Source organism: Sus scrofa, chromosome 11, assembly GCF_000003025.6.
Source record: "Sus scrofa isolate TJ Tabasco breed Duroc chromosome 11, Sscrofa11.1, whole genome shotgun sequence".
Taxonomy (NCBI): Eukaryota; Metazoa; Chordata; class Mammalia; order Artiodactyla; family Suidae; genus Sus; species Sus scrofa.
In genome coordinates, this window is record NC_010453.5 from 37,023,986 (window position 1) to 37,035,757 (window position 11,772).

General features: G+C 37.8%; 1 long non-coding RNA gene across 1 annotated transcript; it reads right to left on the minus strand.

Moving 5' to 3' along the window:
- Positions 6,594-11,293, minus strand: LOC110255825. The gene is made up of 3 exons (XR_002336688.1): positions 11,170-11,293; positions 9,632-9,786; positions 6,594-8,815 (listed from the first exon to the last, which is right to left on the minus strand). It is a non-coding gene; the product is annotated as an uncharacterized LOC110255825 (long non-coding RNA).

An 11,772-nucleotide genomic window follows, 5' to 3' on the forward strand; every position in this document is an offset into this window, starting at 1 on the left:
AATTTTAGAACAGGTGTTGGGAGACTTTACACCCCCTCATGGGACCTGCCTACTCCAATGTGTAGATGACTTGTTACAATCAAACACTGATCAAAAGAAACTTACAGCAGCTACACTTTCCCTTCCCAATTTCCTTGGGGAACAAGGCCTTAGGGTCTCCAAAAAAAAAGTTATAGTTTGTTGAAAAGGAGGTGAAATACTTAGGACATCTAATAACTGGGGGTAAGAGAAAACTCAGCCCAGAAAGAATAGAGGGGTATCATAGGCCTGCCTCTTTCAACCACCAAACATGAACTTAGAAAATTCCTAGGCCCAATTGGATATTATTGCCTTTGGATCAACTCTTATGCATTAAAAACTAAAAATCTATATTCTAAACTTGTGTAGGAAGGCCCTGACCTCCTACTATGGAGCCAGGAGGAAATACAACAATTCAGGGATCTGAGGGAGGTACTGATGGGTGCCCCTGTTCTGGCTCTACCATCCTTTGAAAAACCTTTTCATTTATTTGTAAGTGTGGACAGGGGAATGGCTCCAGGGGTCCCCACGCAGGAACATGGGGGAAGTCGCCAGCCGGTGGCCTTTCTTTCCCACCTCCTAGCTCCTGTCACCAGAGGATGGCCTGAGTACATACAGTCAGTAGCTGCCACCACCCTCTTAACTGAAGAGAGCAGGAAACTCACCTTTGGAGGAAGGCTAACTGTGAGTACCCCACACCAGGTATGAGCCATCCTAAACCAAAGGGTAGGGAGATGGCTCACTGACTCCTGAGTTTTAAAATATGAGGCAATCTTATTGGAAAGGGATGACTTAACCTTAAACCCTGCTTCTTTCCTCACTCAAAGGAAGCCCTCAATTCCCATCGAACATCATGGTTTAAATTTAATAGACTATCAGACCAAAGCTTGACCCAATCTATGGGAAACTCCCTTCCGTTCAGGGAGACATTTATTCACTGATGGATCTTCTCGGGTCTTCCAGGGAAAAACACACAATGGTTATTCAGTCATTGATGGAGAGACTCAATCCATCACTGAGTGAGGAAGACTCCCAAATGCATGGTCAGCTCAAACTTGTGAACTCTTTGCCCTTAACCAAGCCTTAAGATATTTAAAAGGAAAGGAGGGCACAATCTATACTGACTCTAAATATGCCTTTGGAGTGGTCCATACCTTTGAAAAATTTGGATGGAAAGGGGACTTATTAACAGTAAAGGACAGGGACTAATACATGAGGACTTGATTAAACAAGTACTTAATATTATCTCCAGCTCCCAGAAGAGATAGCAGTGGTATATGTGCCAGGTCACCGGAAGGGGACCTCGTTTGAAGCCCGAGGAATCTCCTTAGCAGATGAGGAAGCCAAGAGGGTGGCATTAGAATTGGGGGTTCCTATCTTCCATCTTACTCCCTCCCTTCCCAAAATAATGATCTCTCCCTCCTTTTCAGAAAAAGAGAAGGAACAACTACAACAGCTGGGGGCCCAACTTGACGCTCAGGGAAGATGGTTTCTCCCAGATGGGAGGGAAATGCTTATGAGAGAAATTCTGACACACCTACACCAAGGAAGCCATTGGGGACCTCAGGCCATGTGCGACACAGTCTTAGGGGCCTATGGGTGTGCCAGTATCTACACAATGGCCAAACAGGTAATAGAAGGTTCTTAACATGCAAAAAGACCAATAAAAGGGCTTTACAAAAAACAGCTACCGGAGGAAGGTCTCCTGGTTTAAGCCCTTTCCAGAGTATCCAGATTGATTACACCGAAATGCCCAAAATAGGGAGACTTAAATACCTCTTAGTCATAGTAGACCATCTAACTCATTGGGTGGAGGCCACCCCATTACTCAGTGCTACTGTCAATTATGTGACAAAGGCCTTATTAGAACAAATTATTCCCCAATTTGGGATGGTTGAAAACATAGATTCGGAGAATGGAAGTCATTTTACAGCTCAGATAACAAAGGGACTCTCCAGAGAATTAGATATTAAATGGCTATGCCACACCCCATGGCATCCTCCCTCTTCTGGTCGAATTGAGAGAATGAACCAAACTCTCAAAGCTCATTTAACTAAGTTAATATTGGAAACCCAGCTACCCTGGACCAAATACCTCCCTATTGCTTTACTTAGAATTAGAACTGCTCCCCGAAAGGATGTCAGTCTATCTCTATATGAAATGTTATATGGGTTTCCTTACCTGGGTAGATCATCTGACCTGCCTACCTTTGAAACCAAAGACCAATTTTTAAGGAGTTATGTATTTGGTTTATCCTTCTCCCTTCATTTTCTCAGACAGAAGGGATTACTAGCCCAGGCTCTACCGCATGATTTCCTGGTCCATTCACAGCAGCCTGGAGACTATGTTCTAATCAAGTCATGGAAAGAAGACAAACTCCAGCCAACCTGAGAGGGACCTTTCCTCGTGTTGCTGATTACCAAAACTGCAGTTTGAATGGCCAAGCAAGGATGGACTCACCACACCTGGGTGAAAAAAAGGGGGGGCCATAACAGGCAAAGAACAATGGGTGGCTTCTCCAGGGACCACCGAAACCCAGCTGGTCTTAAAAAGGGCTCAAAATTATTCTTGATATGGGTGACTATTTGGGGATCATTAGTATTTGGTAATCAGGGTGAATCATGGGACCCTCTAACTCCAAAATATTATTAGGGCCTGGGATTATGGGCAGGTTATCCACCCAAATTTGTTATTAACTTAACCCAGACCCCTAACCCAATAGTCATAAAATTTGATGCTTGCCAGGACCTAGATTGTGGAACTCTATAAAGGCAAAGACAATTTTCATCTGTAGATAAATACCTTTGTCCAGAACTCAGCCCACAAGAACTATATAAACAAGTTGGAAGATGGGACCATGAATACCCATGTGCAAGTTGGGATGATGTTTGGTGGACCACCCAATACAAGGGGTGGACTTTCCCCCATGCTCATAATTTAGGAGCATTAAGAGACAAGATTCACATCTCAAAGGGAGAGCCCCCCAATTAGTTGTACCCACTTAACATGTAATCCAATCTTGTTAACTATCAACAACCCAGAATTGCTACTTTCCACAATTCCCCCCTTTCATTTTTTTGATCAGTTCAAGTAGCTTTTGTGTTGAGTCCTTAGGGTTTTCTATGTATAGTACCATGTCATCTGCATACAGTGACAGTTTTACCTCTTTTCTTCCTATCTGGATGCTTTTTTATTTCTTTTGTTTGTCTGATTGCTGTTGCAAAGACTTCCAGCACTCTGCTGATTAACAGTGGTGAGAGTGGGCATCCTTATCTTGTTCCAGATTTTAGTGGGAAGGCTTTCAACTTTCCCCCACTGAGTATTATATTTGCTATGGGGTTGTCATAAATGGCTTTGATTATGTTAAGGTATGTTCCCTCTATACCCACTTTAGTAAGAGTTGTTTTGTTTTTGTCCTTCCTCATATTGTGTTTGTTAGATAATTCTTTTTTTTATTGAAGTATATTTTTTTTATTTTAATTTTTCATTGTTATTTTCCCAATACATTTTCTTTTCTGCTGTACAGCATGGTGACCCAGTTACACATACATGTATATGTTCTTTTTTCTCCAATTATCATGCTCCACTATAAGGGATTAGACATAGCTCTCAGTGCTACACAGCAGGATCTCATTGCTTATCCATTCTAAAAGCAAGTTTGCATCTATTAACCCAAAGCTCCCAATCCATCCCACTCCAGGATGTTGCACTTTGTCAAATGCTTTTTCTGCATCTAGTGAGATTATCATATGGTTTCTGACTTTTCTTTTGTTACTGTGGTTTATAACACTGACAAGGGCTTAATCTCTAAAATATACAAACAACTTGCACAACTCAACAGCAAAAAAGCCAACAACCCAATTGAAAAATGGGCAAAGGACCTGAATAGACATTTCTCTAAGGAAGATATACAGATGGCCAACAAGCACATGAAAAAATGCTCAACATCACTGATTATTAGAGAAATGCAAATCAAAACTACCATGGGATACCACCTCAAACCAGTCAGAATGGCCATCATTAATAAGTCCACAAATAACAAGTGCTGGAGGGGCTGTGGAGAAAAGGGAACCCTCCTGCACTGTTGGTGGGAATGTAAGCTGGTACCACCACTATGGAGAACAGTATTGAGGTGCCTTAGAAAACTATATGCAGAACTACCATGTGACCCAGCAATCCCACTCTTGGGCATGTATCCAGATAAAACTTTCCTTGAAAAAGACACATGCACCCACATATTCATTGCAGCTCTGTTCACAATAGCCAAGACATGGAAACAACCCAAGTGTTCACCAACAGATGACTGGATTAGGAAGATGTGGTATATATACACAATGAATACTATTCAGCCACGAAGAAGAACAAAATAATGCCATTTGCAGCAACATGGATGGAACTAGAGACTCTCATACTAAGTGAAGTAAGTCAGAAACAGAAAGACATATACCATATGATGATATGACATATACCATATGATATCTGGAATCTAACATATGACACAAATGAACCTTTCCACAGAAAAGACAATCATGGACTTGGAGAATAGACTTGTCATTGCCAAGGGTGAGGCAGAGGGAGTGGGGTGGGTTGGGAACTTGGGGTTAATAGATGCAGACTGTTGCCTTTGGAATGGATTTGCAATGAGATCCTGGCTCTGTAGCACTGGGAACTATGTCTAGTCACTTATGATGGAGCATGATAATGTGAGAAGAAAGAATGTATACATTTATGTGTAACTGGGTCATCATGCACTCAGTAGAAAAAAATATATGTAATGTATTAGGGAAATAAAATTAAATAAATTAACCTGATTTTTTGGCAAACCTGTTCTGCTTAGAGTTTATGAAAATCATTCATAATTACATATTTTACATTTTGAAAATATTCTATTCAATATCACAGGATTTTTGGATATGTACTGATTATTTGTATTTCAATTAGGTTATTTCATTTTGTAATTCACAGTGAGTAACACCAGTACACAGTAGCCCTTCTATTAACCAGGCATAGTCCAGAATTCCATTTTTACATGATCTTAGGTGCTTTCTTTTTTTTAACTTAAAAAATAAATTTATCAGTTTTCATGAACACATTCCATGATTTTATATTTTAAATAGCAGCAAATAATTTCTCTGAAGCAGGAAACTATCAGAGACGTTCAAAAAGCCATCTTGAAAAAGCCATCTAGAAAAAGCCATCTAGAAAAAAGATGCAAAAATTGATTTTTGGTAATTTTACAAATGTTGTGGCTAGTGGATTTAAGATTTCCCCAAAGAGAATATGCCTGAGTTGGATCTTAAAACCTGATGGAAAAGTAATGATATTAAATAATACTACTTAAAGAAGATGGTGAGAAACAGAGGTGGAAACTTTAGCAGGCAGCACAAATAAAATGTCTTGTATAGCATCTTAGAGTCTTTTACTCTAAAGGCAACAGAAAATCATTAAACAGTTTTCATCAAGATGAAAAGTCATGTTGGTAGTATGTATGAAAAGATTTCTTGGATAATGAAACAGAAGTGCAGACCCAATTAAACATGTTATTAATAATTTAGTTTATAGGTAAGAATCCCCATCATATGTAGGAGAGTAGGAAGGAGAGACATTAAAAAAAAGCAAATTGGATAGAATTGGAATATAATAAGATATAGAATATGAAAAAGAGCCCACAGTCAAGAACAAGACTCACACGTTTACAATAGTTGTATGTTTTGGTAACAGCCAACATAAAAATGAGAAGACTTGTGGTGTGAGAAGAGTAGTGAGGCAAAAATAAACCAGAGAAAGTAATTCAGTTTTGTAAATATTGACTTTGAGATGTCTTCTGGATAATAAGCTGAGATATAAGGTAGAGTGTTGTATACCAAAGTCCAAGATCAGGTGGATATGTGGGCACAATAAACTGATTTTTTGTTCATCAAGTTATGTATGTATTAAAATTTTGAGATTAGATGAGATTATTCAAATATAACCAGCTTTTCTCTGCTGCTTTCTGTAGAAGTCATATTATTTTTGTAAGCCAAATCTATTCTTTTATTTGTATACTTTATTGGATTTTCCTTTCAAATTAAAAATCAATACATACACCGTGCAATAAGCCAAACAACTGTCTAAAATTTATTTTTGTTTTAATTATAAATAATTTCACTAGTATTATCTTTTTCATTTACATCTCTCTGTAGTACGATTTTTTTTGAATTTCATTTTGCTTCTTTTCCATGTTTTCTCATTCTGGAATAGAAGAGATATATAACAACCCAATATTTCATATAGTACATGATTTGCTTTTAGGCATGCTTACTGTCTACATGAGTATTTAAATATAATTCCTTTATAGATTTTAAGTTGAGAGTATTTATTTTATTTTATTTTATTTATATTTTATTTTATTTTATTTTATTTATTTTATTTTTCTTTTCTAGGGCCACATCCATGGCATATGGAGGTTCCCAGGCTAGGGGTCTAATCAGAGCTACAGCTGCTGGCCTATGCCAGAGCTACAGGAATGCCAGATCTGAGCTGTGGCTTCAATCTACACCACAGTTCATTGGCAATGCCAAATACTTATCCCACTGAGCAAGGCCAGGGATGGAACCTGCAACCTCATGGTTCCTGGTCAGATTCATTAACCACTGATCCATGATGGGAACTCCAAGTTGAGAGTATTTTATACTGAAATTCCTAGAAAAAAAACATTCTGAATTAAATATTTGCACATAGGAGTTTTATGGGTATGTACTTGGGAAAAAATGTATGCATATGAGAGGAGTAGGATTGAGCAGATGCTAAAATTAAATTGTGATGCAAAAGTCTCAGCTGATCCCAGGGGCTTAACTGTTCAAAACTGAGATAAGAGGTCTGGACCATTTTACCCCAGCATAAACCGTTCTTTGAATGCATCCTGACCTTTAGGCAAGGAACACTCCAGGAGAAATACTCAGCTCTGAGTTGTCATCAGCCAGTACTCATGGCAGCTATGGTACTCCACACTTTCCATTGGAGTCCCTATTTTTTTTGCCCTTTTGATCTGCATGTTTCTAATAGTAAGTTTACCTCATCTGGTTCATATTCACCAGAATTTCATTTTGTCTCATCTCCTAGGGAAATGTATAATATGTGGGCTAGTAAGATGATTTACAACCTCTTTTCTCCTCACTGCAGTTGGTCTCAAGGTCTTAAGTGATAGCAATTTTCTCCCTTCTTCATACCTTTTCTAGATTCCCCTCATATCAGCTAGCATTTCCATTGGTCTAGGTGGATTACCTCATAGGTAAACCTGACTTTTACTCCTCATTGATGATCTCTTCAGTCTTTGGCTGATACACTTATCTGTTTATAATTAAAAGAGGTATCATGGTACCAAAAGAAAATAACTAATGCCAAATGCATTCTTTATTGGTACAATTTTATAGCAATAGCTATACTGATGAGGGTAATTTTTTCTTTTTAACCAATAATGTGAATTCCTGTACTTGCAATTCACTGTGAACAAGGAATCTGAAATTACCATATTGCAGCCGTAACAAAGTTTAATGGTACTTAAGCAAAAGCATCCACCACTTCTGGAATTAGGACTTCTAGAGCCTGAATTGTGGAGATGGAAAGTACTGCAACTGGAAGTATGGAAAACAGGCCCACATCTACTTAACACCTGTGGTTTCCTAATCCAAGTGTTCTATCCACTAGGGAAAATCATTAGTGATTTATGGTGTATCCTGGAGGATGGTGCCCCATATTAATAGATTATCAACTCTATACAGGCACCTCTGCTGACCTTCTAAGAAGCAATTCTATAGCTATATCAGGTCAATGGCTTCTCTTGTTCCAGTGTTTGTTAGGAGTAGCGGACCTCATCATCATATGCCCATCGGTAAATCTCTGTTGCAAATACTTCATTGGTCAGTGGTGATGGTCTGAGAGATCTGCTATGAGTGGATAAGATATTCTGAATTCTTGAGAATGATGCTGGTGAGCTTGATGAGCAGGAAAGACAAAGACAAAAATATTCATCAATTACTATGAGATGGATTTTTAACACTTTCAATCTATACGTAATTAAAGCAGTAGACTTACCACCACATTATTGATTGGTCTCTAAGTAATAATATGTCATCAATATGGTAAGCCAGTGTACTATTTTCATAGTGAACTGTCCAATATTGTATAATGCATCCACTCTAGTATGAGAGATTCTCATATTGATCCTTTTATTCAGTGTCTTCTATATTGGAATTGTTACATCGCTTAGATTAAACCATTGATTTTTCTAAACTTCCAAATCCCATCTCCTCTGTGTATCTTTCCTAGAGTGATAAAACATATCTGGGAAAGTACACCATATTTATATATTCTCCCATATCCAACTTTCAACTTTCTGTTTTGGTTCCTTTGACCCACCACCCTCAGACTTCATTCCTATACATGTTCTCTTGGCTGCAGATGATACATGTTGACATACTCTGTAGTGGTTTTTTGGGGAAGGTTTTTTTTTTTTGCATTTGGTTTCTTCCCTCCTTAGCAGAACCAGCACTTCTCTACCTGACTGGGATTGTTACTTACCTTATGGCCAAGAGGGAAAATGGGAAGAAATTCCAAGTAAATTCATGTTTCTTTCCAGAGCAGATGATTCTGAATAATGTTGAAGCAAGGGTTTGGGTGGTTCTGGTCTTTAACAAGAAAGAGCGAGCCATTTTATCACTTCAGGAGGGTTCAGAAAAATCTGGGGTTTGACGATTATTGAATGAAAACATTCCAATTCCAAAGGCACTATTCCTTTCTGTTCAGGACTTTGAGTTTGCTGTAAAGATACTTAATTAGATTGAGAATTCAAATATCACTGAAGTGCTGCTGCTCCCATATTTATGGTCTAAGTCTGATGTTCATTTTTTCAGGCCCTCAAGTGCAGGAGATGAGATTAGCTTTATAAGCTGCCAAGCAATCCCATTGATTTTCACACTTCACATTAAGTCACCCTTTAATTGACTTTCCATTATGCATGGATAACATCCAACAATATTATATAGTTCTGTAGTCTGTATATTTATTACTTCCCTCTTCTCAAATGCATAAAATATTGCATCAGTCATTCATTTCCATTTGTATGTATCCCATTCAAATTCAATACCAGAAAGTTTATAACAACTGCTCTGCTACATAATTCTGAGGGCTTTCATAACTCTACATACTATCAGTGGTTGGTACTCAAAGTCAGAAATCTGGCAAGTGACCCAACCACAAAACCTCCCATTTAAATCTGCATTCTGGGAGTTCCCATGGTGGTGTAGTGGTTAAGGAGTCCGACTAGGAACCATGACGTTGTGGGTTCGGTCCCTGCCTTTGCTCAGTGGGTTAATGATCCAGCATTGCCGTGAGCTGTGGTGTAGGTTGCAGACGTGGCTCGGATCCTGCGTTGCTGTGGCTCTGGCATAGGCCGGCAGCTTCAGCTCTGATTTGACCCCTAGCCTGGGAACCTCCATATGCCACAGGAGCGGCCCAAGAAATAGCAAAAAGACAAAAAACAAAACAAAACAAAAAATCTGCATTCTGGAATCATTCAGGGACCAAATGTCTTAGGTTGGGTTCCATGGCAACAGATTCTGAGATGGATACTCACATGCAGGAGGCGTACTGGGCTTAGGAATGATATTTCTAAGGAAATATGTAAACAAGAAGAGCAGAGGGAGATGTTCAATAGGGATACAGCTGCAACAGAGTCCTCAGCCCATTCTGTAGGGATATCTGGACCTGGAATGTCCCTTTCGAGTTGTCCTGAGTTGGGGAAAAATAGATGAAACTTTGAACACTCATATAAAATGGTCTTTAGAAGCAGACTGCTCCTGACAAGGGGATATAAATTTGGATATGATAATAAGCTTCAGTTAAGGGAAATTCCCAAAAAGGTAATCAACTACGAGCCTCTTGAACCATAACTTCCTGCAGCTAAGGGAATGTGCATCTTGATCTTGAAGGCAATCCACAGTATCTACCATAAAGGGCAAATTAATTAATAAGCACCTCACCTTGACCAAATGTCTGTCTTTAGGATTTATTCAATCAGTATTAAGGAAGATAATATACTGTGTTATTAAGAACATGGGCTTTAGAACAACTAAATAAATATTTGACCTTAGGTAAATAGTTTCTCCAAAAGTTTTCTTATATAAAATAGTACATACAAAAATAATGGTTACATACAGAAATAATGGTTATGTGGATTAATTAAATAATGCCAGTAAAATGGTTAGCAAAGTACTTAATATATAGCCTAGTGTGTAATAAATATTTGATATATAATAGTTATTTTAGGTTTATATATATTCCTTTATATCTGAATAGGGATTTGACACTGCTTCTTGCCAATTTTTCTAGTGCTGTGAAATGATGAAATACTAAATATAGAAATAAATAGAAAAGACATAAACAAACAACCCCCCCGAATCTCCTAGCATAAAGAGCTACCAAGATCTTTGTGTTTTCATTCCCCAAACAGAGTTCAACACTTTTCCAGAAAGAAGTTAAAATATAAAATATTAAGTTAAAGCTTTGAGACATGGAGTTAGGTTTTCCTTGAACCATTGGTTTTAATAACTCAGTATATGACCAAGAGGAAATTCTGTCAGCTTACGAAAATAGTGGAGCAATTTCCGAGGCAGGATAACAAAAAGACAAAGAAAAGATAGAGTTAAAAAAGTAAGGCAAGCGTGGATACATATTTTTTAAAAGCAAATACTCTGAAGAAGAGGAAGACTAAAAGGAGAAAAAGGAGAGAGAAAAAGAAGCAGAAAAAGAGGAGAGAAGAGATGAGGGAAGGGAGGAAGAAAGAGAAGGAAGGAGAGAGGGAAAAAGGAAGGAAAAGTGAAGCAGAGTGTAGGAATATGAGTGGTCTAAACCACACAAGAGAAATTATTGTCTGTTTTCACTTTCAAATTACTCAGTCACAAAAAGCCTATGGTTTTTATCTGAACATTCTAATATTTTTCTCTGAAGAAGTTGAGAATATCTCTTTCATTTTCTACTTGAAATATTTCCTACACAAATTTTAATTTTCTCATTCATCACTCCTATTTCATTTGTGTAAGAGACGGATAGGGAAGATAGGGAAGATGGAGGGAGAAAGAGAGAGAGGGAGAGAGAGAAATCGTAACTTCCTACCTTGAAGTTCAGCTTCTCTTTTCTTATATCTTTAGCAAAGATTATCAAATATCTATTGGTATTTTTATAGACACAGAGTCATTGGGCATTATCTACAATCATGATGAACGGCAGTAGGTCTTTGAATCCTGCAGTGAAGAACTCTATTATTGTCACCTTTTTCAGATGACTATTCTATTTGGCAAAAGTTCTGCACAACAGCAACTGAGCGTCCATCTGTCACAGCTTAATATCACATGTAGGATAGGCACTTCAAAAGTCCAATTTCTCCATTGTGCAGTGGATTTATCAATAATAAAGGAAAAAGATAACACTGTGGGTGTTTACATTAAACAAAAACAAAGTCTCATTTATTATCTCTTATGAGCCAAGCACTCTACATGTGCTTCCATTTTAATTAATGCAAAATTCCTACTATATAGCCATTAATTGGAAAAGGAAAACAGCTCATAAATTAATGAATTTCAACACTGAATTCAAATTCAAGTCTATTGTATTATTTTTTTTTCAATTTTCAAAATGTTCTTTTAATAGAATGTTTCTTTTACAAAGCAGTTACCTTCTTATCCATTGGATGACTGTTTTGTTGTTGTTACTGTTTCC